Consider the following 23650-nt stretch of genomic DNA (forward strand, 5'->3'; position numbering starts at 1 on the left):
AAACAACGACGTCGAGCGTTGATAACACCACGAGTTGGTGAGAATAGTAGCACAAGAAGTTCTCCAAAGCTCTTGAATCTTCACATTTATTCTTCCCTCGTTTATGAAAAATGTAATACATGCTGTACTTAGCTGGAGCAATATCATGTAGTAATTCGGGTCTGTTTATCATCATTTTGCTACACGAAAGTAACGTGACATCATCCGGTAGTTTCCCAGTATTCCTACGACTGGTCGTAACAATGCAGCAATAACAAAACAAAGAAACCCCATGGCACTACAACTCCGATGGGACTTTATCTACTAAGTTGCAATAGGGCATACGAGGTGACACGTGGTCAGCGTATGCTCTCGCTCATTATTCTTATAGATCGAATTATGAGCTACAGTTCATGGTTCCCTGTCCGGGTAGCAGCGGAGTAAAAATCTTCCTCAGTATATGACTGGAAGAGTGTCAGGTTTGGAATCCCATGATAACGGGTTCAGTCCCGGCGTAGGCAGTCTGATTTTTTAAAGGTGGAAGAGTCAATTCAGCACTCCATGTCGTACGATGTGGGCATGTATAGGATCTCTGGTGACACATTTCGTGCTTACCCGACAAAACTAATTAAAACTCTTTATACATATCGCACAGCAGATACACAGCTCCTCTGCCGCCTGGCAATGTGAATTAGAACGCAGGCAACTTAAATGGCGTTAAATCAAAATGTTTACGTGGGGTAGCTAGGACTAAAGTAGTAGTAGTAGGGCAAGACAAACAAATGTAATGTCCTTTTTTCCTTTTTTTTTTTTTTTTTTTGCAAGCTGCTTTACGTCGCACCGGCACCTATACGTCTTATGGCGACGATGGGACAGGAAAGAACTAGGAGTAAGAAGGTACATCCCCAGCATTTGCTTGGTGTGAAAATAGGAAACCACAGAAAACCATCTTCAGGGCTGCCGACAGTGGGGTTCAAACCCATTCTCCCGAATACTGGATACTGGCCACACTTAAGCGACTTCATATCGAGCTCAGTAAATGTAATGCTAATTGTTGGTGAAGTAAGCAGGAAAATTCACGGATTGAGTTGGCTATGCGCTACCAATCTCGTAACAGCAAACTTTCATTCCGAAGGTGGTTGATTAGAACCCTAAAGATACATTTCTGTGGTTATCCATACTCCCATTAGGCTGTACGTTAAGAACACGGCCGCTATCTCCCCTCCCTTTCCCACCGTCACGAGAAAATTTTCAGTAGTAAGTGCAACGCTAAAGAGAAACCAGTCAAAAGAATCTTGTTTATTAGTTTAACTCCAGCGGAATACTAAGCTAGTACCTAGGCCACAGGAAACTGCTACTTCTTTCATAATAGTAATGTTACTGGTTTTAAATAGCACTAACTACGGTTTTCAAATAAACAGGTGGAACTTTGAGCAGAATATTTAGTGACAACTCACAACCGTATATATTTACGTAAGTTCCTCTACATTGCTCGCTAAGAATATTTACTTTGCTCCAGGAAACTCTCATTAACATGGAAACTACTTGGTCGTTTTGCAGAGCAGTGGAGAAATGAACTATATGGAAACTTAGAAGTTTATGAAGCTTCTTAATGACTTGACAGCATAGTGTTGTCTTGATGAGCACATCCTCATCATGGAGTGCACGGAGCAGAATGGTATACTGAGCCATTGAAACGGCTGCGATCTTTTCGGTGTAATAACGTCAAACAACAATTAGCTTCACGAAATACTCCTTTATTACACTGTTATTAGTGAGCAAGATAAATTGTAAGTTAAATTAAACAGAATTATTACAAATTAACTAGAAGTCGGACTCGTTGGTTGAATGGTCAGCGTACTGACCTTCGGTTCTGTGGGTCCCGGGTTCGATTCCCGGCCGGGTCGGGGATTTTAATCGCTTCTGATTAATTCCTCTGGCTCAGGAACTGGGTATTTGTGTCCGACCCAATACTCTCATCTTCATATTCACACAACACACTACACTACCAACCACCACAGAAAAACGCAATAATGATTACATCCCTCCATATAGGGTTGGCGTCAAGAAGGGCATCCGGCCGTAAAACATGTGCTACGCAGTTCGTACCCGCAACCCCACCGGTATGGGAAGAACGGTAGGAAAAGAAGAAGATTACAAATTAACTAGATATTAGCGCGAGAAGAAGTGACCAGCATCCGGATCTGGAAATCAGAGGGGGCGTACCAACCGACAGAAAACACCTATGATAAGAAAATGCTCAGCGTGGGAGCCAAACTAAGACATTAGAGCATTTGATGAGCCAGAAGGTTTGTATGCTTCGGAGACTCTGTACATGAATCGAATAGGACAAATAAACCAGTTACTTAAACGATAACGCAGGCTACTATGAAAGATCTTGGGCAGTAGATGGGTTGACGGGCAGGTTCGATTAAGGTCTAACAAAGAATTATACAGCAAGATAGAACCAATAACAATAGCAATTAAAAATAGAGGCTGCTGTTCTACTGGCCATCTTCCGTATGAATAACGAGCGGCTCACGAAGAAAATTTGGAATTTCCTGAATCCGAAGGCATCCTAGTTATGGTGGTTCCGAGAGTGTCAGAGATGGGCATTGCGGAATATAAAATCAATGACCGGGATAGTTTCAGGAGGATTACGAGAAGTCACCATGGCTTCATGCCTGGCCTTTACCAGAATAGTGAAAGAAAGCGCCGTTTGAAGGGCTGAAGAGATACATGCAGGACGTCAACCGAGCAAGTCCTACTAGACACTGAAAATTAGCGTGGTTGTTAACACGCAGCCCATAGAGGCTCAATTCCAATGTTTGAAAAATTACAAATTAAACTGCTCTCCCTACAGTTTCATTTATCTTAGCAAGATGAATATCCTCAGTATTCTGCTCAATACCGGACGATTATTCAAAAAGTGTGAAATATAATCGAAGCATCCACATTCAAAATCGATTCGAGTGGAGAGACCCGCACAACGGCCGGCCTCGCTGCTCTGTGAGCCACTTCTTGATGTTTCGTGCACCTCCGTTAATTTGCGATAGTATCTGCTGATCACGTAATTTGGGCATATAACCTTCGTGATCAGCATAGGGGTCAACATTGCTCGTGCCCGGCTTTCTGGCGTTCCCAGCACGTTCCGATCCCTTCAGCGAAACTCATAAGGGACCTCCCCTGGTTTTGTGATCCATTCGATCGGGCTGAGCACGCATCCCTAATTTCTACATGGGTGAGCAGACCACCGTAAGTCGACGTTACGCTAATTTTCCACTACTCCTGTTCATTATTTCAAGTCGAACTATGGGCCACAAAATCGTCTGGGGAGTACAGTGAAAACAGCAACAGAAGTGCTCGGATATTCAGTAACTAACCTAACCCGATGGCACTACAGCCCTGAAGGGCCTTGGCCTGCCCAGCGACCGTTGCTCAGCCCGAAGCCCTGCAGATTACGAGGTGTCGTGTGGTCAGCACGACGAATCCTCTCGGTCGTTATTCTTGCCTTTTTAGACCGTGGCCGCTATTCACCGTCAGATAGCTCCTCAATTCTAATCACGTAGGCTGAGTGGACCTCGAACCAGCTCCCAGATCTAGGTAAGAATCCCTGACCTGGCCGGGAATCGAACGCAGGGCCTCCGGGTAAGAGGCAGACACGCTACCCCTACACCACGGGGCCGGCATACTCAGTAACTAACAGGCTGCATTGAACTAAATCAACGACAAGCACAGTGTGAACTCAATATCTTCTACTATTAGATCTAGGGTACAGCAGTGTCCCCACGTCTATCTTTAATGGATCGGAAGACACACTGGTTCTCCTGGAAATGAAAAGGCAGACATCCTCGCAAAAGCAGTCTCCTCGTCCAATACAAACGTTACCTACATCAAATCATCCCCAAGCTAGGCAAAAGCACAAATCAAAACATATCCAGTAAGTCGATGGAACAACCTCTGGACCTCAGATAGAAAGGGGTCTACCGAGTGAGTCAGCCGGGTGCTTAGGGGCGCACAGCTGTGAGCTTGCATCCGAGGGATAGTGGGTTCGATCCCCACTGTCAGCATCCCTGAAGAGGATTTTCCGTGGATTCCCATTTTCACACGAGGCAAATGCTGGGGCTGTGCCTTATTTAAGGCCACGGTCGCTTCCTTCCCACCCCTAAGCCTTTTCTATCCCATCGTCGCCATAACACCTATCTGTGTCGGATTTACCCCACACGTTGATACCTAAATGAACTACACTATCAATAACTTCCTATCTTTCAAGGCTTCAACCTCCTACTGAATTTCGTTACGCCACCTTTTTTAGCGTGTACTCTACCCGCAGTTGAATTTTCTTTTCTGTACAGTCATGTTCTATCTCTCTTTTTTTTTTAATTAGTCAGGTTACCGTCTAATGTTGGTTTCTTCCCTGGACTCAGGGAAAGATCCTACCTCTACCGCCTCAAAGGCAGTATCGTGGAGCGCGAGACATTTAGTTGGGGATACAACTGGGGCAGAGGACTACCAGTACCTCGCCCAGGCGGTCTCACCTGCTATGCTGAACAGGAGCCTTGTGAGAGATGGAAAGATTGGAAAAAATAGGCAAGAAAGAGGGAAGGAAGTGGCCGTGGCCTTAGGTTAGGTACCATGCCCGGAGAGGAAGTGGGGAACCACAGAAAACGACTTCGAGGATGACTGAAGTGATAATAGAACCCTCTGTACTCAGTGAACCCCGCTCCAATCCTCATACCACTTTTCTAATTTCTTGGCAGCTAATCACACCAACTACTACACCACAGAGGCAGACATCTTTCCTGATGCTATCAATTACTTTTGGAAAAAATATCTTAAGTGAATATCATATTTAAGAATATGTACCGCAAACTAGTTCATTACCATTCTGTTAAAATGTTGTTCGATTTCTTAGTTGAATGGTCATCAGCATAGTCTCTTTCGGTTCAGAGGGCCCCGGGTTCGATTCCCGGCCGGGTAGGAGATTTTAACCTTGAATGATTAATTACCATGGCTCGGGGTGTTGGATTTTTGTACATTCATGCAACTCACGCAGCGTACGTAACACTACGATAACAAGCAGTTTCCCGTACACGGCGGATGCCGTCCGCATTTGTCGAATGGTCTGTCTGCACCAAGGAAGCAACAGCCACATGATATTACGTATTTTATATTAAATTGCTCACACACTCCTTTACGTCTGCTGAATGTTTGTGTAATAATGATGAGGAAGCAATGGTGTAGAAGGGTAGCTGCAGGCGCAGATAAATGTTTTTGGCATTGAAGTAAATTTATAGAAGAAACTGTGGATTATCAATCACCACTTTTACAGATTTATATAGGCCTATCTCTACAATATGTTAATGACATGCATTCAAAATCAGTTAACAGAAGTTTTTAAGAAATTATTTCGATATATTATGAATGCCTGTATTTTTTATATTACACACACCGTAGAAATTTTGTTTTTATTTTTCCTTATTAACGGAATTCAAGAAGATTCCTTGCTAGTGGTGTACCATAGCACTAACACACTGAAGGGTTTGGCCTTAGAATTTCAAAAGGAGAGTATAAATTGTGGTTTGAGCATACAAGTGATACCTCCTTTAGGACTACCAAGTGGACCCTGATCTGCATTGGAGATAGTGCAGTAGGAACCGATTGGGTTTCAGTCTGTAGTAAGAAAGTTTCAGTTAAAATTATAACGTCAAAACATGCAAACATATTTCCAGGCATGAGATTTATCGCATTTTTTAGGCCTGCGATATTCTATAGTAGTAGCTGCAGGTTTGAATCTGCGTGTTTCGTATTCGTGCATTCAATAGTTTCGGAGATCGACTGCGTCTGATTCTCGTCTTGTGCTCCGAAAATTAAACCGTCTTATGATCAATCTTTGGGGCCAAATTCTCCCTCTTGCGTCTTGGCGTAGTGGTGAAAAGGTATTCTCACCTTGAATGCTTTACTTCTCCCTGTTTATTGCAATTGTTCACATTCGATATTATCGTTTATTCTGTTTCTTTGAAGGAAGCACGTGACTGATTCTGCTGTTGTGGTTTCATGTAATCTGCCTACGTATCGCCATGCTTTGCGTTCTGCTGCTTTTAATTCTTCATTTGCTTCTTGTTTCTTGCCTATTACTATTTTGCTCCTGTTCCTCCTTCTGCGTTCCTGTGTACACCATGCTCCTTGTCCTCCTTCTACATCTGACTGTTCTAGATAGATATCATTATTCTGAATTTAGACTGAATTTAGGATCAAAAACCTCGTTTGACTGCTGGCGAGGAGGTGTAGTTTGTGACATAATAACTGATGGTCTAGGGTTTGATGAAGTGTCTTTGGTGAACGACTTTGTAAATTTCTCTTTCTCTCTCTTTTTTTTTTTTTTTTTGCTAGGGGCTTTACGTCGCACCGATATAGATAGGTATTATCGCGACGATGGGATAGGAAAGGTCTAGGAGTTGGAAGGAAGCGGCCGTGGCCTTAATTAAGGTACAGCCCCAGCATTTGCCTGGTGTGAAAATGGGAAACCACGGAAAACCATTTTCAGGGCTCCCGATAGTGGGATTCGAACCTACTATCTTCCGGATGCAAGCTCACAGCCACGCGCCTCTACGCGCACGGCCAACTCGCCCGGTCTTATCTTTTACCTCTAGAATATTTTAGATATGCTCTTCTAGAGAATCGATTTTTCTGTGTGAGTACACTTACTGCAGAATTTGTTTTCTCTACCAATTTCTCTTTGATGTGAGTTTCTAGGAAGTTTACTCTTTGTACCAATTGGTCTATACGAGGATTCTTACTTACGATTTCCTCCAGTTTAAGCATCAATTGGTGCATTGCATCTCCTTGTAATTTCGTTGACCATAGTGCTGTTTTGCATTTTTCGCAGAGCCAGGTTAGTTTGCAATTACTTCTACTGATGATATCGAATTCTCCTTGTTTAAAGCCCTCACGGTCTTTGTGATACCAGAGTTCACAGGCGCCTTCACATTGAATTGCTTGCGAGCCTAGTTCGAAACCCTGTCTGCAGATGCTGCATTTATTTAAATTCTGGCAACAGTCTTGGTCGTGTTTACAGATAGGCATCACGATCTGTGCGGCCGTGACTCAATTAACGAAATCAAATATGGCGAATTTAACGGAGAAAAGAAAACGTAGAAATTGAATATTAAATAACAGTTAAAATCTCGATTTGCAACTTTCACTAACACAACCTATTAAAAAGAAGCACTTTTAAATATAAACCCTTCACTATATTTATTATGTGGGACTACAGACACTATTTAAATCGATGGAAAATATCACCTTCAATTACACTTACCTCTCACCGCCGTCCATGATCGCCTTTTGGCGACTCGGTTTGCAATACATGATTTTCACCACCTGTTATGACTGAAAGTAGGTTTCCATTCTCCAGGATAAGAATGTGTGTGCAAGCGCTGTAGAGGGCTGTGTGACAGATACCATGCGATTTCTTTTCAAGCAAAGAACCGAACCACTGACTATGTTCTGTGCTAGAGCTAACTAACCATGTTTTGTCTGTACCATGTATGCACATTGCGCGAATTTATCTAATTAATTATCCGTTTACCTAAATAATCCCTGCACCCTGCACCTAAATTTCTCCTCTGTTACCGCCTTCTTATATCCGTAACTCATACAATCACGATTTGTTGAAGGGCATTTTATTTTCAAGTACATACTCTTGGTATTTACATATTTGTCCTGTGCGGCTGTCCTCAGCTATAATCCTATTTTCTATTAATTTCAACTTCCTTAACGGTATTATTTTCTTCGTTAATCATTCCATACGTATTCGAGAGCTAATTCCGAAACCTGGGCACTCTTTTCTTTGAGCAAAAATTCCAATCTGTTGAAATTTATAACTTTAGCTCCAAAAAATATCGAAATATGGATGCAATTTTAATTAATGTGCAGGCCTTCGTTTCAGGATAATTGGTGGCTAAACGGTAAGTCGTATCACAAAACAGATAGCACAATCGCCGTTCAATTTGGAAATATCTACAACCTTGGTCTTGTGACTTTTACAATAAATACCACTAGTTTCAACATTCTAAATCCAGCATCATCATATACAATTTCACACATACCTTAAATAATTCAGATGCCTTAATACTACAGTTTACAGTGGGTTGAGCGTTGCATTAAAATATGATACCATCTCACAGAGATGTATATTTGCACATTCTAAAACCTTATTTCCTCAGCTCCTTGACTGAATGTTCAACGTCACGGCCTTCAGTTCAGAGGTGTCGGGTTCAATTCCTGGCAAGCTTGGGAATTTTATCTGCATCTGGGTAATTCGTATGGCTTAGAAACTGGGCAAGTGTATTTATTATAACACATACAACACACGTTACTACTAAAAAACCATAGAGACACGCAGAAATGAATTCATCCCTCCACAGAGAGTTGCGTCGGGGAGTGCATCCCACCGTAAAACAGGGCAAGACCGCATGTATGACACAGTTCACATCCGAAACCCCATCAACAGAGAAATAAATATTATCTTCAAGACCGTGTCCTTAAGTAAGTTACAGCCACAACATTTGCTTGGTATGGAAATGGGAAACACAGAAAATTATCTACAGAGATGTCAACAGCGGGTTTCGAACCCACCCTCCCGAATTCAAATTCACAGTTACGCGACTCGAATCGTGCAGCCAACTCACTCGGTAAAAAGATTGTAAAATAATGTTTGCTTCAGGATTGAGATGTAATCCGAAACATTTCGTAGCTGTATTATTCTTTTAAGTTTCTGTATTTAGTCTAAATGGAAGATCCAAAACGCAGTTGATAAAAATTGTGACTAATGTCCCAATTAGTCAACAAACAGGAGGGGTGGATGAATTTATCGTATTGCAGTTGGAAATCCGTCTCAAACCAGAAATAACACACCCTTGGTAAACACAGTCGTTGTACGAAGGGTGGGTTGCTTGTGTTAGTGGTAGATCAATAACAGCTGTAGCTACGGTAGTGCTCTCTGGTGCTGGAATATCGTCAGAGTGCGTGTCAACAAACGCGAGAAATACGTATCACGTGTTACTCTCAGACTTCACAGTTCCGTGAAAAGGAGAAGCATTTTTATTTTTACTTTGTTTTCTTGAGTTTTATCCTCCTCTCTAACAATATTTAGTTCTATAAAGGATCTAAACTTCCCAGTCGTCTCTCTGTGGAGGGAATTCTCAAAGTTGGTGGCAATAAAGTTCACAAGACAAGTTTGCGGCTTTACGTGACTGTTCATATCTTGTTTATAGCTACAGAACATCCAATTTTGTGTAGAATTCGCACCACTGAGATGTTACATATAATTTCAAAATTCTCATACGGATTTGCCGGGATTTGACCTCGGGCCTTCGTGAGAACCCATTGACGATGCCACACAGCTGTCACGCTCCCTGCAGTGAGGTTCAAGTAACTGGAAATACGATTAGCCTAGCACAAAATACTGCTGCCCAACCAGCGGAGGCTGCATTTAGTATCCAGCCGAGACAGTTGGCCGTGCAGTTAGGAGCGCGCAGCTGAGCTTGCATTCGGGAGATAGTGGGTTCGAACCCCACTGTCGGCAGCCCTGAAGATAGTTTACCCTTCTTTCCCATTTTCACACAAGGCAAATGCTGGGGCTGTACCTTAATTAAGGCCACTTCCTTCCCACTCCTAGCCCTATCCTATCCCACCGTCGCCATAAGACATGTCTGTGTCGGTGCGACTTGTTCAGGAAGAATCCAGTACAGGGTACCACATTGTAAAAGGAAAATAATTTTCCTTGTGCGTAAAAATATCTCACTGAAGAGCATCGTGAAAGTCAAAAGCTTATCACTATAGACGTGAAGTTACCATTTCGATTTCGTGGAGGTTTATATGTTAAGTTTTGAAGTGAAGATGGAGACCAGACACGCTAAAGAAACCAGATATAAAAATGGATTATGTGTGTATTATAATACCCTCAACATGAATAGAAAGTTTTCAAATTATATCAAAATTAAGAAAATTATATAAGCAAAACACATTTAGGCCATTAAGACGATACAGTACTAAACAACTAACGCTGAAGGACATTTCGTTTTGTTACAATTTGCATTACGTCGTACCGGCACAAACAGGTCTTATGGCGACGATGGGATAGGAAATGGCTAGTAGTGGGAAGGAGGCGACTGTGGCTTTAATTAAGGTACAGCCTGCTGTAAAATTCGGAAACATTGGAAAACCACATTCAGACCTGCCGACGGTGCAGTTCGAACCCACTATCTCTCGAATGCAAGCTGATAGGTACAGTACGAGATCCAAACCGCTCAACCACTTGCTCGGTCTAAACAACAAGGTTCACTTAAGAGAAATTAGAATGTGTAAAAAATTAAAAATACAGTGATGGCCTTTAAAACTGAAACACCAAGAAAGACGCACCTATTGGCCCTACATTAGAAATAAATAAAACAGGGTATGATAATGATGTGGTTAGTTGTTCAGCCGAGTGATATATAAGAGATATATAAGTGGAGATAGGAGAACTGCCGGCAGGTAGTGCCATTGGGTTGTCCCGTCTTTCGTATGCACAGACGGAATTAGCATCCCATGTCGACGAAAATAACAACCAAACAAGAAAGGCTTCCATCTTTGAAAGCGGGAGAATCGTGACCTGTCTGGATTGTCGTTTATTGTACCATGACCGCATGTGGCGCACATTGTCCGACAGTTCCTGGATGACCACCGTGTCACATTGCTTCCTTGGCCTGCACGTTCACCGGACCTTTCACCCATCGAAAACATATGATTCATGGTCAGACGACTATTGGCCGGCCACAGGACTCCCTCGTCCACAGCGAATGAACTTCGGTCACACATCGAAGCAGAATGGGTTGAGATACGCCAGACGGAATCCAAAGTCTCTTTCTCTCAATGCCTCGTGTAAAAGCAGTTATTTTGCTTCACTTGGGTAGCCACACAGTACTGGTTTACCCGTGTTCTGTGCGTCGTGCGAAGCTGAAGGAGTAATGTCACTTGTGTATGATGAGTATTCTGTTCATTGATATCTCATGTCCTTCCTGATTTTGCAGTGTATCTGCCTTGATTGATTATTAAACTACAGAAAAATTAAAATAATTTCCTGAGTAAATTGGTGTGTTACTTGACATGAAACTCGTTCATGAATGTTCATATTTACTAAGAAAAGAAGTATTAGCCTCTACGTCAGGCTCCTTGACTGAATGGTCAGCGAACCCAGAGGTCCCTGGGTTCGAATTCCGCCCGGGTTCAGGATTAGAATGATTTTAGTTAATTCCTTTTTCTCTGGCTCTTAACTGGGTATTTGAGTTCGTATTCTCGTCTTATAAACAAAACACTATGAAGTACTGCAGAAATATACAATACATCTCACAACATAGAATTTGTGTCAGGACGGCCATCCGACCGCAAAACAGAGCCAAATCTACGTCATATGCCGACCTCTATATACTTTAAAAAGGCCGAAAAGAAGTTAAAATTAAATTTCGTCCATGCTGAGATAAAAATATTCAATAACTGTTAAAAAAAGTATTGAATACGGTGTGAACTGCTTATAGTGTAACGTACTGCCATGTTACACTGGGCCCTTAAAACGTACACTATAAGTGAATATTTGCGGAGTAGATCCCTGTATATGAACTGGGATAAATTAGTTGTTCCTGTATTCATCACCATTTCGCTGTATTTAGCTGAGTGTAATCGCAGCCGGGCAATTTCTGCTTTTATTCCCGTTAGTTGGCTGTCGGCCAACGTCCGACACTTTAATGACAACATCAAGAGGTTTAACTGGACAATTACGTGTATAGTATACTTAATAATAAATCTGTTGCTCAAAGTTAACCTTCATTGGCAATAAATGCAAATGTTCGCAAGAATTGATTGTTACAGAAGCCACAGTAAACATTAAAATTAATATCATGTACGGCAGGTTTCTGGTCAGAGTGAAATGACCAGCAATAATAAGCGTACAAGAAACAAAATCCACAGTTCTAGACTTTCAGGAAAGCAGCTCAATGTTGGAAACATCCTAAGGAAATGCGCTACGAATTTTAGGTAAATAAAATATAATAAAGTATGAGAATATATTATTTAATATTATTCCTAAAAATTACAATCCTGTCCTTAAATCATCGTTATCCACTCGATTAGCTTAGCAGTTTATCTCTTTCTACCACTACGAGCGCTAATGTGAGTCAATTCATTGTTTCACTAAAGCACCACTACGAGCGCTAATGTGAGTCAATTCATTGTTTCACTGAAGCACCATTACGAGCGCTAATGGGAATCAATGCAGAGATTCACTTAAGCACCACTACGAGCGCTAATGTGAGTCAACGCAGAGTTTCACTTAAGCACCATTACGAGCGCTAATGTGAGTCAACGCAGAGTTTCACTTAAGCACCACTACGAGCGCTAATGTGAGTCAACGCAGAGTTTCACTTAAGCACGATTACGAGCGCTAATGTGAGTCAACGCAGAGTTTTACTTAAGCACCACTACGAGCGCTAATGTGAGTCAACGCAGAGTTTCACTTAAGCACCATTACGAGCGCTAATGGGAGTCAATGCAGAGATTCACTTAAGCACCACTACGAGCGCTAATGTGAGTCAACGCAGAGTTTCACTTAAGCACCACTACGAGCGGTAATGGGAGTCAATGCAGAGTTTCACTTAAGCACCACTACGAGCGCTAATGTGAGTCAACGCAGAGTTTCACTTAAGCACCACTACGAGCGGTAATGGGAGTCAATGCAGAGATTCACTTAAGCACCACTACGAGCGCGTAATGTGAGTCAATGCACAGTTTCACTTAAGCACCACTACGAGCGCTAATGGGAGTCAATGCAAAGATTCACTTAAGCACCACTACGAGCGCTAATGTGAGTCAATGCAGAGTTTCACTTAAGCATCACTACGAGCGCTAATGGGAGTCAATGCAGAGTTTCACTTAAGCACCACTACGAGCGCTAATGGGAGTCAATGCAGAGTTTCACTTAAGCACCACTACGAGCGCTAATGGGAGTCAATGCAAAGATCACGGCCGACTGGATCCCTCGCTGCGCTCCTTATACCGGCCTTGACAATCGCTTGTGAAGCCCAGCATAAAGCTGTAATTGGAAAGTTTCACCGTGATGCCGCTGGAGCGCTGGCCTCCTACCCACTGACAGGAAGCTATATACCGCAAATTACCGCATTTACAGTTTTATTTATTTGGTTTTGCTGTCGTAAATGTTGGCAATGTGTTCACAATGAGGTGCTTGTTGGCTTGATATTGGGATCTGATAGTTATGCGTTAGTGAGTTAATTTTTTATTGTGTAGTGTGGTGATAATATTTTTTAAATTGTGTTTACAAATCTTAGAATTTGTGATATTCTTGTGCACTTATTCGTACTTCGAGCAGAAATTTTATGGAAACAAGAACAAAGTGATTTCTCGCAGTAACTTCGTCTTGAACAAGGATTTTAATTTATGCGCTAATTCATTTTTCGCTTTTCTTCAACTGTGTTAGGAAATATTCGAAAATATATTGCTGTGTGCCTTTTTTGTATTCCGAACAGGAAAAAAAGAGCAAAGGGACACTAACATTTCATGAATTCTCTGTAGACTAGGACAAAACTACGGAGTGGCTAAAATCAGGTAGCACTCTCATTTTAGTTTTCCGTTTCTATTTCGGGTATTAACCTTCGTTCTTTCTTTCTTTCTTTCTTTCTTTCTTTCTTTCTTTCTTACTCTGTTTACCCCTCCAGGGCTGGCTTTCTCTCAGACTCAGTGAGGGATCCCACCTCTACCACCTCAAGGGTAGTGTCCAGGAGCGTGAGACTGTGGGTCGGGGATACAACTGGGAAGGATGACCAATACCTCGCCCAGGCAGCCACAACTTCTATGCTGAACAGGAGCCTTGTGTTGGGGATGGGAAGATTGGAAGGCATAGACAAGGAAGAGGGAAGGAAGCAGCCGTGGCCTTAAGATAGTTACCATCCCGGCATTTGCTTGGAGGAGAAGCGAGAAACTATGGAAAATCACTTCGAGGATGTCTGAGGTGGGAATCGATACCCCCCTCTACACAGTTGACCTCCCAAGGCTGAGTGAACCCCGTTCCAGCCTTCGTACCACTTTTGAAATTTCGTGCCAGGGCCAGGAATCGAGCCCGGGCCTCCGGGAGTGGCAGCTAATCATGCTAATAAGGTATATTTACCCATGAATTCTCTTTCATAGAATAATCCTTTAGGTGGTGTCGTATTTGCCATATGACAGCAACATATTTAAACATTGACAAGTAAGAATCACTACTGCTATGACGGTAAGGTCAACGTATAAAGTGTTGTTATCTGAACAATGGGGCCGATGACCTAGATGTTAGGCCCCTTTAGACAACAAGCATCATCATCATCATCATCATCATCGAGCAGAGAACAGTTTACAACTTATTTACTCAAAATACTTTTCTCACGGAATTTTTATTTAAATTCTTCTTCTTCTTCTTCTTCTTCTTCTTCTTCTTCTTCTTTCGCTATTTGTTTTACGTCGCACCGACACAGATTGGTCTTATGATGCCGGAGGAATAGGAAAGGGCTAGCAGTGGGAAGGAACCGGCCGTTGCCTTAATTAAGGTACAGCCTGATGTGAAAATGGGAAACCACGGAAAACCATCACCAGGGCTGCCGGCAGTGGGGTTCGAACCCACTATCTCCCGGATGCAAGTTCACAGCTCGCAGCTGCACGCCGCGCGGCCAACTTGTTCCATCCTACTGCATTTCAAGTAAAATTTATTGTCTGAATTTAGCACGGCCAACTTGCCCGGTGTTTAATATTCTAGTGAAAGGTATGTATGAAATGTACCGGTAATCTGAAACTATATATATTGAAATTAAAATTTAAACATGTTTGAGTCAAAATATTTATGTTATGCATACAACGAATATGGAAAAATTAAGACTTTTATTTTTTGTCCAGCCCCCTTCCTGAGAGCAGCGCTTGAAGAATTTTAAAACTCGAACTGAACAATAACTCTTAATCTCAATATTAACATCAGAAGACAAAAGTATTGTGGTAAGTTCAGCTATGTATCTAAATGCCATGATAATTAAAACGATTACTATTATTCCTCACAATTAAGGAACGGAACGTCAGTTGGACTACTCCATCCTCCGCAGTTTCATTTCACGACATCATTTTGGCAAATATCAACGAAAGTAACCTTTAGGATTAATCATTTTAACAATATTAACCTATGTAACATTCTCCATAACTCTAAATTACGATAAATCGGCAATCAAAGTCAGTATATTTTCCATAAAGAAGTATGCATTTCTACCACAAATAGGTCGGCCGCCAGCGCCACGTGTCGAGCTGTGTAACTACTCCGATTACAGTGCGTGGACCCGATTGTCAAGGCCGGTAAGGAGCTAGCTAGAGCGACGCATCAAGTCGGCCGTGCAAAGATTCACTTAAGCATCACTACGAGCGCTAATGGGAGTCAATGCAGAGTTTCACTTAAGCATCACTACGAGCGCTAATGGGAGTCAATGCAGAGTTTCACTTAAGCACCACTACGAGCGCTAATGGGAGTCAATGCAAAGATTCACTTAAGCACCACTACGAGCGCTAATCGGAGGCAATGCAGAGTTTCACTTAAGCACCACTACGAGCGCTAATGGGAGTCAATGCAGAGTTTCACTTAAGCACCACTACGAGCGCTAATGGGAGTCAATGCAAAGATTCACTTAAGCACCACTACGAGCGCTAATCGGAGGCAATGCAGAGTTTCACTTAAGCACCACTACGAGCGCTAATGGGAGTCAATGCAGAGTTTCACTTAAGCACCACGACGAGCGCTAATGGGAGTCAATGCAAAGATTCACTTAAGCACCACTACGAGCGCTAATCGGAGGCAATGCAGAGTTTCACTTAAGCACCACTACGAGCGCTAATGGGAGTCAATGCAGAGTTTCACTTAAGCACCACTACGAGCGCTAATGGGAGTCAATGCAAAGATTCACTTAAGCACCACTACGAGCGCTAATCGGAGGCAATGCAGAGTTTCACTTAAGCACCACTACGAGCGCCAATGGGAGTCAATGCAGAGTTTCACTTAAGCACCACTACGAGCGCCAATGGGAGTCAATGCAGAGTTTCACTTAAGCACCACTACGAGCGGTAATGGGAGTCAATGCAGAGTTTCACTTAAGCACCACTACGAGCGCTAATGGGAGTCAATGCAAAGATTCACTTAAGCACCACTACGAGCGGTAATGGGAGTCAATGCAGAGTTTCACTTAAGCACCACTACGAGCGCTAATGGGAGTCAATGCAAAGATTCACTTAAGCACCACTACGAGCGGTAATGGGAGTCAATGCAGAGTTTCACTTAAGCACCACTACGAGCGCTAATGGGAGTCAATTCAAAGATTCACTTAAGCACCACTACGAGCGCTAATGTGAGTCAATGCAGAGTTTCACTTAAGCACCACTACGAGCGGTAATGGGAGTCAATGCAGAGTTTCACTTAAGCACCACTACGAGCGCTAATGGGAGTCAATGCAGAGTTTCACTTAAGCACCACTACGAGCGCTAATGGGAGTCAATGCAGAGTTTCACTTAAGCACCACTACGAGCGCTAATGTGAGTCAATGCAAAGATTCACTTAAGCACCACTACGAGCGCTAATCGGAGGCAATGCAGAGTTTCACTTAAGCACCACTACGAGCGCTAATGGGAGTCAATGCAGAGTTTCACTTAAGCACCACTACGAGCGCTAATGGGAGTCAATGCAAAGATTCACTTAAGCACCACTACGAGCGCTAATCGGAGGCAATGCAGAGTTTCACTTAAGCACCACTACGAGCGCTAATGGGAGTCAATGCAAAGATTCACTTAAGCACCACTACGAGCGCTAATCGGAGGCAATGCAGAGTTTCACTTAAGCACCACTACGAGCGCCAATGGGAGTCAATGCAGAGTTTCACTTAAGCACCACTACGAGCGCTAATGGGAGTCAATGCAGAGTTTCACTTAAGCACCACTACGAGCGCTAATGGGAGTCAATGCAGAGTTTCACTTAAGCACCACTACGAGCGGTAATGGGAGTCAATGCAGAGTTTCACTTAAGCACCACTACGAGCGCTAATAGGAGTCAATGCAAAGATTCACTTAAGCACCACTACGAGCGGTAATGGGAGTCAATGCAGAGTTTCACTTAAGCACCACTACGAGCGCTAATGGGAGTCAATGCAAAGATTCACTTAAGCACCACTACGAGCGGTAATGGGAGTCAATGCAGAGTTTCACTTAAGCACCACTACGAGCGCTAATGGGAGTCAATTCAAAGATTCACTTAAGCACCACTACGAGCGCTAATGTGAGTCAATGCAGAGTTTCACTTAAGCACCACTACGAGCGGTAATGGGAGTCAATGCAGAGTTTCACTTAAGCACCACTACGAGCGCTAATGGGAGTCAATGCAGAGTTTCACTTAAGCACCACTACGAGCGCTAATGGGAGTCAATGCAGAGTTTCACTTAAGCACCACTACGAGCGCTAATGGGAGTCAATGCAAAGATTCACTTAAGCACCACTACGAGCGCTAATCGGAGGCAATGCAGAGTTTCACTTAAGCACCACTACGAGCGCTAATGGGAGTCAATGCAGAGTTTCACTTAAGCACCACTACGAGCGCTAATGGGAGTCAATGCAAAGATTCACTTAAGCACCACTACGAGCGCTAATCGGAGGCAATGCAGAGTTTCACTTAAGCACCACTACGAGCGCTAATGGGAGTCAATGCAGAGTTTCACTTAAGCACCACTACGAGCGCTAATGGGAGTCAATGCAAAGATTCACTTAAGCACCACTACGAGCGCTAATCGGAGGCAATGCAGAGTTTCACTTAAGCACCACTACGAGCGCCAATGGGAGTCAATGCAGAGTTTCACTTAAGCACCACTACGAGCGCTAATGGGAGTCAATGCAGAGTTTCACTTAAGCACCACTACGAGCGCTAATGGGAGTCAATGCAGAGTTTCACTTAAGCACCACTACGAGCGGTAATGGGAGTCAATGCAGAGTTTCACTTAAGCACCACTACGAGCGCTAATGGGAGTCAATGCAAAGATTCACTTAAGCACCACTACGAGCGCTAATGGGAGTCAATGCAGAGTTTCACTTAAGCACCACTACGAGCGCTAATGGGAGTCAATGCAGAGTTTCACTTAAGCACCACTACGAGCGCTAATGTGAGTCAATGCAGAGTTTTACTTAAGCACCACTACGAGCGCTAATGGGAGTCAACGCAGAGTGTCATTTAAGCCCTTATACTTACATTCGGTATGGACAGTTTTCAAAAAATCAAAAACGCCTGAGGGTATTGAACCAAGAAACACATTACAGAAATAATAATGTAAATAAGTTAATTTGCAGGATTTGAATCAAAAAGAAAACGAGTAAAGGAACAAGCGATTTTGGGCTGTTTATCCCGAACTGCATTTAGGCCGGAAGTGATTCTTGAAATGTGTTTTTATAGTTTGATAGAGCTGTCTATGACTCACAATTTGAAACATTTCTGGGCCCTTTAGCCCTTCAGCTTTCGCCACAATGAGGAAATTGCTTAATTTTACGTTTGTTCACAGTATGGGATCCCCTACTTTGTCTGTTAAGAATTATTTTCAACATTAAAAGTACTTGGATTGAACTTCAATTACCTGAGAAATATTTGATTCAATTGCAAGTATAAATTACTTTTTCAATAAGTAATCATTGAACTTACAATTACAATTTGATTACAACTACCTTACAGAAATCACTGACACCTTTTTTGCACTGCGATGTAACAACACTACCGTTTTCAAGGAAAAGATTCCTTCGTTTTGACGTTTTATTTTAGCGTAAAGACATTTAGTGGCTATCATTACTAGGTGAGACTAATCATGATACCTTGGAAGTGATCTTTTCCCATCATTTTTATTTTAGTTACTGACTTCATGCGTTTCAAAAAATTGCCATTTATTTTACCAATAGAATAGACCTTAACTGGTTCTTAAAATTGTACCGGGTGAGTTGGCCGCGAGGTTGGGGGCACGCAGCTGTGATCTTGCATTCGGGAGATGTGGGTTCGAATCACACTGTCGGCAGCACTGAAGATGGCTTTCCGCGGTTTCCCATTTTCACACAGGCAAATGATGGGGCTGTACCCTAATTAATGCCACGGCCGCTTCATTCCCACTGCTAGCCCTTTCCAATCCCATCGTCGCCAAAAGACCTGTCTGTGTCGGTGCGACGCAAAGCCACTAGTAAGAAAAAGAACATCGCTAAGACTTCATTAATTATGTACTTAGGAGTTTCACCTCCTGAATAACATCTAGTACCAGTGACTTTCTCATGAATCGCAATATTTTATAAATATCCCTTCAGTCAGCAATAACCAGTGATCAGATCGGTTGTCCATTCCAGATTTCTTCTGCTTATATGAAGTAACTTATTAATCCTATTTTCATTTGTCTGGTTTATCTGCCGGTTGAGGCACTGGCCTTCTGACCCCAACTTGGTAGGATCGATCCTACTACTTTTTACCGTTTTTGGAGACGGCGAGGTGCCGAACTTTTGTCCCGTGGGAGCTGTTGTATCTGAGCACCTTCAAATACCACCGGACTGAGCCAGGATCGAACCTGCCAACTTGGGCTCAGGCAGCCAGCGCCTTAAGCGTCTAAGCCACTCAGCCCGGCATTTCCCTAGTACCATCTATCGCAGCACTTCGATCAGCCATGCTGTTGGGGTACCACAACCTGCCCCACACATCACATCCATAAACAAACTCATTGTCTATAAACACAACACCAAAATGCTTAGTGACAGTTTGTTAAATTCTGCCAAATTCGCCCGCCTGACACGCAGCCTTCGTCGGACCTGGTCATTCTCCACAGATGGCCTGCAAGACGTCCCTAGTTATTCATTCTTCATCCACAACCGAGTGCCAGTCCACAGGCTCCACAGGCGCGCTAGTTCTAGATTGTATGTCACGCTACGCGAAAGCCTACACGTTCTTGTACTAGCGATACTATCCGGCAAGTTCTACTCCTTAATTCTTGGACTTACTCGATTCTTCAGATTTCCCTCTATCCTCCTGGATAGGTTTACAGTAGTTCCTGACCCTTTTAACCGAAGATATTTAGACATTTTGAAAATAGAGTACAATTTTTAACTTCGTTCGACTCCTTGACTGAATGGTCATTGTACTACCCATCGTTTCAGAGGGTCACGAGTTCCATTCCTGGTCGGGTCGGGGATTTTAATAGCGTCTGCTTAATTCTTCTGCTCGGGAAATGACTGTTTGTGTTTATTGCAACACTCTCCTCTTCATATTTAGACAACACACCACACTACCAACCACATGAGAAACATGCAGTAGGGATTATATTCCTCTACATAGGGTTGGAGTCAGGAAGGGTATCCGTCTGTAAAACAGGGACAAATCCACACGTGGGACACAGTTCGCACATGCGACCCCACAGGTGTGGGAAAGGCGGTAGAAGTAGTAGAAGCAGGAGAAGAATTAAAACTTTCAACTGACTTGGCCGCGAAGTTATGCTCATTAATCGCAACCAATTGTCACTAGTATGATAGTGTTCTATAAGTCAAATGTAACGATACTACTTACAACACTCTACCACCATGGAGTCACGGGCTATATTAATTTTACTGAATCGCGACAATTTCGATTCCTACCGTGAAAGCAGATACCATCACATTTGCTTCCTGAACTGTCTTGGGCGGGAAGGTATCCCTTTCCAGAAGTTGTATCTCTCGCCACAATTTGCTTTCACCCGCCGTGACGTCACCGAGTTCTGAAACGAATTTCAAAGTATATTTTCGTCCTTTGCCTTTTTAACCGTATATGAACCATTAATATACCTTGTAGTTGCAAAGTTATGCCGGCCCCGTGGTGTAGGGGTAGCGTGTCTACCTCTTACCCGGAGGCCCCGGTTTCGATTCCCGGCCAGGCCAAGGACTTTTACCTGGATCTGAGGGCTGGTTCGAGATCTTCTCAGCGTACGTGAGTACAATTGAGGAGCTATCTGACTGTGAGATAGCGGCCCCGGTCTCGAGAGGCAAGAATAACGGCCGAGAGGATTCGTAGTGCTGACCACACGGCACCTCGTAATCTGCAGGACTTTGGGTTGAGCAGCGGTCGCTTGGTAGGCCATTCCAGGGCTGTTATGCCATGGGGTTTGGGGTTAGTTGCAAAGTTACGAAGTCGAACTTGTGTGACGCTCGAAATCATAAGCAGGGCACGGTACACAAACGAAACGAAAGACGCATTTAACGTCGAAAATCCCGTGTGTTCCCTCTCTCTGCGATTCATTGACGTGCATGCATACAGTCAACACAGACAGGATTCAGAATGACATTCAGAAGCAAAGCAGGATAAGTACTCAAGGGTAAGCTTCTCTAGTAGCAAGAACTGTTTAAGGATTTATGTTGCTAGGGTGCATGGGAGTTAAATAATAATTTTTCATATTTATACTTACCTCCTTAGACCACCACAACTCGACTTCCACTTATAGTGATACTTCATAGAACCAGTCCTCTCTGCCACTTTTTATCCACGTGGGACTTTAGCCAAGTCTCTAGACGTCGGAGGGTGGAAAATGTCCCCTTCCAAATGCGCCAGCACTTACAAGGAGGGCTGCCAACACTTAAAAACCTGCAGTGCCTATCGTAAAAGCAGATACCGCCACATTTCTCTACTACTTCCTGAGTTGTCTTGGGCAGGAAGACATCTTTATTTCAGTAATCGTATCTCCAGCCACAATTTGATCTTAACCACTAGATTCTCATCGTTGTCTTCTGAGAAGGGTCGTTAATATTCAGAAAGTATATTTTTCTTCCTCGTCTTCTTCTTTTCCTTCTTGTGCCATCTCCTCGCAGAAGGTTGGCGATCATCTTGTAGTAATTGTTCCTCTTTTGTGTTTCCCGAATCAGATTTGCCGTTTCGTAAAGATTTAACTGTGTAGGGTGCATGTAAGTGTTCAGTTAAATCACATTAATTTTTATTTCATTCAATTTTCATACCTTTATCAACAACCATCGGCCTTTTTGTGGTGTAGGGGTATCGTTTCTGCCTCTTACCGGAGGTCGGGGTTCGATTCCTGTCAAGGTCAACGATTTTACCTGGATCTGAGGGCTGATTTGAGGTCCACTCAGCCTACATGATTATAATTGAGGAGTTGTACCTTGATGTAGTTGAGCAGCTTCAGAAGGCAGTCATTATTATCTAGCAATCACCTAAACAGTTTGGTGTGAAGTTTATCTATTCCAACGACTTCGTACCGGGCGAGTTGACCGTGTGGTTAGGGGCGCACAACTGTGAGCTTGGATCAGGGAGATAGTAGGTTCGAAACCCGTTGTCGGTAGCCCTTAATATGGTTTTCCATGGTTTCCCACCAAGTACCTTAAGTCTGGCCACGGTCGCTTCTCTCCCACTCCTAAGCCTTTCCTATCCCACCGTCGCCATAATACATATCTCTGTCGGTGCGACATAAAACAAAATTCTAAAACAAAAACAAAACAAAAACTCCAATGACTTCGCTTGCTTTCGCTTGGCTTATGGCTTTCTCCACTTCATCCTTCAGATCTATTAATAATAATGTTATTGGTTTAACATCCCAATAAGTAATTTTATGGTTTTTGAGGAAACCTAGGTGCCAGAAGTTTGTCCGGCAGAAGTTCGTTAACATGCCAATAAATCTACCGACACGTCCCTGGCGTATTTGAGCACATAAGAATACGACCAGAGTGATCCGGAATGCAACCCGCCAACTTAAGCTCAGAAGACCAGCACTCTACCACCTGAGCTATTCAGGCCGGCAAACCTTCAGATCTCTGGATCATTCTGTTCCTATTCGAGATCATCAGATTCCAAACGATCATCTAGAAGAGATCTGCGATGTATTTCTTTCATACCTCCAGTTGCTCTCCTCCTATCTTTATGAAGGTACCTTCTGGCAGTATTATTACGGAAATTAACAAGCGTACTGAGCGTCAACGTCAGGATTATTGGTTTCTTATAGTCCGGTTCCATGGCTAAATGGTTTGCGTGCTAGTCTTTGGTCACAGGAGTCCCGTTTCGATTCTCGGGAGGGTCGGGAATTTAAACCATTATTGGTTATTTCCGCTGGCACGGGGGCTGGGTGCATGTGTCGTCTTCACCATCATTTCATCATGATGATCATCATGACGCGCAGGTCGCCTACGGGAGTCAAATCAAAAGACCTGCATCTGGCGAGCCGAACTTGTCTTCGAACATTCCCGGCACTAAAAGCCACACGTCATTTCATTTCATTGGTTTCTTATAAAACACTCCTCAAGAGATGTATGGGCGTAACTGTTGTATCCGTGACCTTGATGTTTTAGCGCTTTAGGTAGATATATACAGCAATCAAAATCTTTGCAGACTCTTTTCAGCTTCTTGAAAGTCCATCGAAATATGTTTTTGTCGCTTTCGATGTCACTGTTGCTGCATTGGCAAACCCTTCACGTGTTTCTTTACAGCTGACCCTAATTCTTCCCATGACCTGCTTTATGCTAATCTACTGCCCTCCGGAGGCTTCCTGACCTTCCTTCTCCTTTCTCACACTTTGGTTTCTACTGTTTCTAC

This window comes from Anabrus simplex, chromosome 1 (genome assembly GCF_040414725.1).
Source record: "Anabrus simplex isolate iqAnaSimp1 chromosome 1, ASM4041472v1, whole genome shotgun sequence".
Lineage (NCBI taxonomy): Eukaryota > Metazoa > Arthropoda > Insecta > Orthoptera > Tettigoniidae > Anabrus > Anabrus simplex.